Here is a 5,918-nt window from a genome sequence, read left to right on the forward strand (position 1 = left end):
TTAGGAAATGGAAAATTGTGATAAAAGGACTTACAAGGCTTCTCAAATTCCATGATCCAGATGAATTCTGTGTCATGTGTGGATACTACAGCTCCTCAAGAGAGCCGAGCACTTTATAGTTACTCACTTATTTAGCCCTCTCTGATTAAATAGTGTCCTATGAAATAGGTATTATTCTTATCATCTACCCACCCACCCTCATTCTGAAGATAGTCACAAAAATCTGAAAAAAAAAAAAATCAGCAAATGTCATTTCTCATTTTACAGGTGAGAAAACAGGCCGAGAGAGTTTAAAGTAACTTCCCCATAGTCACAAAACAACTAAGGGGTAAGGACCAAGAGTCAAACCTCAGCAGTTGGGTCCCAGGACTCGCGCTCTATGCCACCCCACAGAGTCAGCTTGTCAGCTGTTTTTCTTCTGTTCAACTCCTTCCCCCATTCCTGGAACAGTGTTTCTCAAACTCCATAATTCATTCGACAATTTGTGCAGAGTCTTTGCCATGTTTGATGACACTAAGAACAATAGTGATTCCTATTGTGTTTCAGGACTTGCCAGTAATGGACAAACTTTTTAAGAGCTTGGAACACTGTGCCAGGATAATGGCTGAACAAAATGTCTTCTGCATTTTTGTCACTAGAAGCAGAGTTGTGACGGGCGGCATAATATGCATGTTCACTGCCAAGAAACTTGCATAATGATTTTCTGCATCTTTAAAGCCCTGAATCCATTAAGGCTTTTTAATTGGTATTGAGTAATATACCACATGCATGGCAGATATTATCCATAGCCATCCCCGAGCTCCTCTTCATACCACCTTTCATCTAGAACTGTTAAAATTACTCAGTTAACTATGCATAAATGTGTGGAATAATCAGTGTATTCTCAGCTATGTAAAAATGCAGAAAAAATTTTTTAGGAAATACACCAAATTATGAGCAGTAGTTATCTCTGGGTTGTAGCTTTTTGCATTGGTTTTTATTTTTTTTATTTCTTGGTATCCTCAAATTTTCTACAACGAATATATGTCACCTTTTAAATCATATAATTTTTTTTTTTTTTAGAGACCGGGGGAGAGGCAGAGGGAGACAGAGGCTCTTAAGCAGGCTCCCTGCCCAGCATGGAGCCAAACCGGGGCTTGATCTTACAACCCTGAGATCATGACCTTAGCTGAAATCAAGAGTTGGACACTTAACCTACTGAGCCACCCAGGAGCCCTAAATCATACAATTTTAAAATCAGCTTAGAGTATATAAAGTTTTATATAATCATGTAATCGTAACTATGTCAAAATATGTATATATAGTAAAAGACTGGAAGAAGTTGTTAATAGTAATTATTTTCTGTATGTAGAGCAATGAGTTTTTTTCTTCCTTTAACTTTTTAGAACTTTACAATTTTTCTGTAGCAATCATCGTATCAGTCAAGATTCTAGATTACAGGGGTGCCTGGGTGGCTCAGTCGGTTAAGCATCTGTCTCTTGGTTTTCGCTCAGGTCATGATCTCAGGGTTGTGGGATCAGGGCCTCACATTGGGCTTCGCGCTCAGCATGGAGCCTGCTTGAGATTCTCTGCCTCTCCCTCTGCCCTTTCCTTTTCCCCCTGCTTGCACACACTCTCTAAATAAATAAATAAATAAATAAATAAATAAATAAATAAATAAATAAATAATAGACACTTTAAAAAAAGATTCTAGATTATAAACAACAGAAGTTGACTCCAGCCACCTTAAGCAGTAAAGGATTTATTGTAAGAACATTAGGTGCTTCTCAGGATCTTTTGGAAGCTAAGGAAGGCTTAGTAGAAGAGAACCCAACCAAGGTTAAACCAAGGTCAATGGTTTGGTTAGGAGATTGTTGCTGGGACTGCCACCAGGCACTCCTAGCCAACACTGCTGCTGGACTCCTGGTGCCTGTACTACTATAACTGTCTAACTGTCCCTGTGTCTTTATGTCACTCTCTCATGGTCCAGATTTCTGGGCAGGATCATCTGATTCACTAACAAATAATCATGTGCCCATGTTCTAGCTGCCTGAGCGCAGGGAGGACTGTCTGGCTCTTGCTTGGGCTTCCTACAAGGTTCATACGGTAGGGATCCTTCCAAATTGATAGGGTGTTCAAATGTGGGAGAGCTCAAAAAAAAAACAAATGTCCACTACACTCAGATATTAATATTATTAATATTAGTATTATTAGTTGCAATGTCCCAAATCAGAGGGCAGAGCTGGTCTAATAAAGACACTAATCACCATAAGTAGGCACTGCTTTTATAATGGAAATAATAATTTTTTCCTTTTTTGATAAAACATAGACACTTTGTGTCATATAATGTGGATCAGAATGCATTTTACTTCACACAGTGGATTAAAGAGCAGGGTTTATTGGGGGAAGTTATAAGCCAAGGATCAGTGAGAAAAGGCACAAGTACTCCATGGTCCCCTTGTCCCCCAGACAGGTGTGTCATGGTCAGGGGCCACAGGACACACAGTGAATCTGTGTTTCTGGGGATGAACCTCACCCCTCATTTGCTTTTTTTTTAGGTACAACTTTACCAGTAAAATCAGACTGCTTAAGCACTGGGCAGTAGGAATTTATAGAGTGCCAGGAGTTACCTGAGAAGGCTAATCTTCTAGAAAGGAGGAGTCTCCCAGTGGGTAGAAGGGTCAGCGAGGGATAGTGTGGGTCATGACACACTGGATAAGATGATGGATGTACTGTTCATTGAACGAAACAACACAGGCAGAGGAGGGGTAGGTTTGGGGGAAGCGATGAGTTTGGTTTGGGACACACTGAGTCTGGAGAACATATGAGTCCTCCCCAGACAAGGTCAGTGTTCGCATTATACACACCCATGGCAGCCTGCAAGTCTCCTTTGTTTTGCTTATCCCAACTGCACTTTAATCAATAATCACAGAATTAGTATTGAATCTCCACTCCAGATCGTGAGCTCCCGGAGGTCTTGGCCCAGGTCTAACCACTTCACTGCTACATCCCCAGCCCTGGCATAGGATCAGGCACAGAGTAAGTAAGCAAAACAAACATGTTGAATGAATTAATGAACCTACACGGAGCCCTGCAGCAGGCAGATATGTGGATAGGAAACCGAGAGACCTGGGATGAAGCTCTAGATTCAGGAGAGTTCCACACTTAGATAGTAACTGAATGGAAGCCACTGGCTAAGATGGGTTACCCACTGAGCCCAAGTGGGTTGAGAAAAATCAAAGAGCCTAAACCAGAACCCCAGGGAACATCATCATCCCAGGAAGGCAAGGCAGGTAAAGGTAGGCAGAGAGCAAAGGGAGGGTTGTGTTTTGGAAGCTAAGGGAGAAGAGAGTTTTAAGCATGGAGGAGTCAGTGGAGTCAAATGCTGTCGGGAGGTCTTGTAAAATGAAAAACACCCACGCTTATGAAGCACCCGTGTGCCAGGCGGTGTCCTAACAGCTCTCAATGTACTAAATCACTTAATTCTCGAGACCACCACGTGAGGCAGGTGGGGGTTACCGTCATCGTTCCCTCCCTGTGATGAGGATACTGAGGCACAGAGAGACCACCCAGCTAGTAAGTGGGAGGGCTGTATTTTGAACCCAGGCAATCTGGTTCCTAAGTCCATGCTCTTCACCATTATATATGCTGCTTCAGAGAAGAGGTAACAGGTGGCTCATGGGTAACATCAATGGGAACAGATTTCAGCGGTGCTGTGGGGTGAAACCACATGGCAATGAGTGAAACGGTGAGTCGGAAGCAAGAGAGTCAAGACCAGAAGTCCAGCTCTTCCCTACAGAGTGGTCCAGCTGCACTGACACCACCTGGGAGCCCTTTAGACATGCAGAACCTCGAGCCCCAGCCCTATCTTCTGAATCAGACTCTGCAGTTTAACAAGCTCCTCAGCACAATGAAGTCTGAGAAGCGTTGGACTAGATGATCTTTCAGGAACTTTGGTTGAGGAGAGAGAAAGAAACACACAGCATTAAGTGAAAGTTTGTTTGTTTTTAGGTTGGAGAGCCTGGAGCATATTTATAGACTGAGACCAGTGGTTGGGAACTCCTGCAGCACATTAGAAGCACCTGGGGTGCTGTTAAAATGACCAATTTCCTCAGGCCTACCCTTGGGAAAGCTGTGTGGCATGTGGGTTGGGGGTGGAGACCTACCTGAGGGGAAGGCACAAGTAAGGAAGGACGGGATGGAGGTGCAGGCACCAGGGAATGAAAAATGGATGAAGGCCTCCTCAGGGAAATGGGAAAGGAAGGGATGAGGATGAAGAATGCAAAGGAGATATTTTGGAGAAGGAGAAAACGCAATAACAGTAAAGCAGAGAGAGAGAAATTTTTAGAGGGTGGGGACCAGCAAGGAGATAGACGCTCAAAGGGAATCAAACCTGAGAGCCATGATTGATTGCTTTCTTAAATGCTAACTAAGACATGCGTGGTGGCAAGAATAGTACTTGAAGACAGTTACTGGCCTGCTCAGAGTCTTGTATCTTCCCATCCATCACACATGGCTTACTAGGCACTTGATGACTTTATTCTCTTCTCTCCACTGACCTCTGGCACACCAGGCTCTTCAGTGTTCCTTTTCGTAATCATCACATTCCTGCCTCAGGGCCTTTACACTTGCTATCCTCACCTATGGGCTCTTCTTCCTCCAGATATTCACATGGCCTGCTTCCTTACTTCAGTCAGATCTCCTCCAGTGTACTCTCCTCACAGAAGACTTCCCTTGTCACTCTCAATCCCCGTCCTCTGAATTGTTTTCCATTACTGCCCAACATCAGTCCATAAAGCTACTTGCCTATTTGTTTAGGTCTGCCTTCTCTACCTGAATGCAAGCTCCATTGTCCTGCTTGCTGTGGAAAACCCACCGCCTGGAACAGTGAGGCACAGAGGTGCACTCGTAAAAAGTCTGGAGTGAATAAATGGCAGCTGCTACCTGGTGCAAATGAATGGGATGCTGAGATGAAAAGGTATTGCTGAGTGTGCCTGGGGAAGGTGATGAACTAGGGAGACTGAGGAAGAACAAGGTAAGGACAAGTAAATGGGCATCTTGAAGGGCCTGACTGAGGAGGAAGCACAGGGTGGTAACAGCAGGAGAGACTGTGGTTTCTGCATTAGACCACTCACTCTGTGTTGGTCCGGGCAAGCTTGTTAATCTTTCTAAGCCTCAATTCTCCCAACAGTAAAATGAGGCTGATAAGCATAGTACCCTCCACCTAAGGTTGTGATGGGGGTTAAATGAGCTAGTAGCCAGAAAGAGCGTGATAGGCGGTAAGCTCTCAGTAAGTGCTAATTACTATGATCAATCCAAGATTGTGGGAAGAGAGTGAAATGTGGCAATGGGGGTGGGGGTGGGGTGGGGTGGGGAGACGTTTTTGTAACCATTCCAAGTCTTGACCCAAAGTGTCCTACCCTGAGATTGACTTGTTACCTTGCCACCGCCCAACCACCCACGCAAACGTGTCTCTGCCTTGCTAACGCCGTCAGCAGCCTTTTCTCCTTTCTGATGACTCTTCTGAGAGCTGGCCTAGCGCCTGGCACAGTAAGTTCTCCATAAATATTTGTTGGTGTTCACTGCACTTCTCCCAAACAAGTGCTACCTTGTCAGGAAAACGACGTGAAGTGGGAGAGATTCCGGTCTCCGACCTCTTTAGGGGAGAACGGGCTAGGCAGAAAGACAGGGTTCTGCGGGCTCTGAATCATCTCTAAGGCTGGCATAGTAAATTTAGCTCAGTAGGAGGGGAGTGGGTTTGTTCCTCTGGACCTTCCCTGAAGAGCCCTGTGCGTCCAAGGGCGGCCAGAGGCCAAGAACTGGCGCTGAATCTTCGACTCCTTTAAGAGGCGTGGCCTCGCTGTAGCTGCCGCGGGGATGATTGGCTGAAGCTGTCGGGGGCGGGACTCGGTTGCCAGGGAACGGCGCGGGGAGCCTGG

This window comes from Phoca vitulina, unplaced genomic scaffold, assembly GCF_004348235.1.
Source record: "Phoca vitulina isolate PV1807 unplaced genomic scaffold, GSC_HSeal_1.0 scaffold20, whole genome shotgun sequence".
NCBI lineage: Eukaryota > Metazoa > Chordata > Mammalia > Carnivora > Phocidae > Phoca > Phoca vitulina.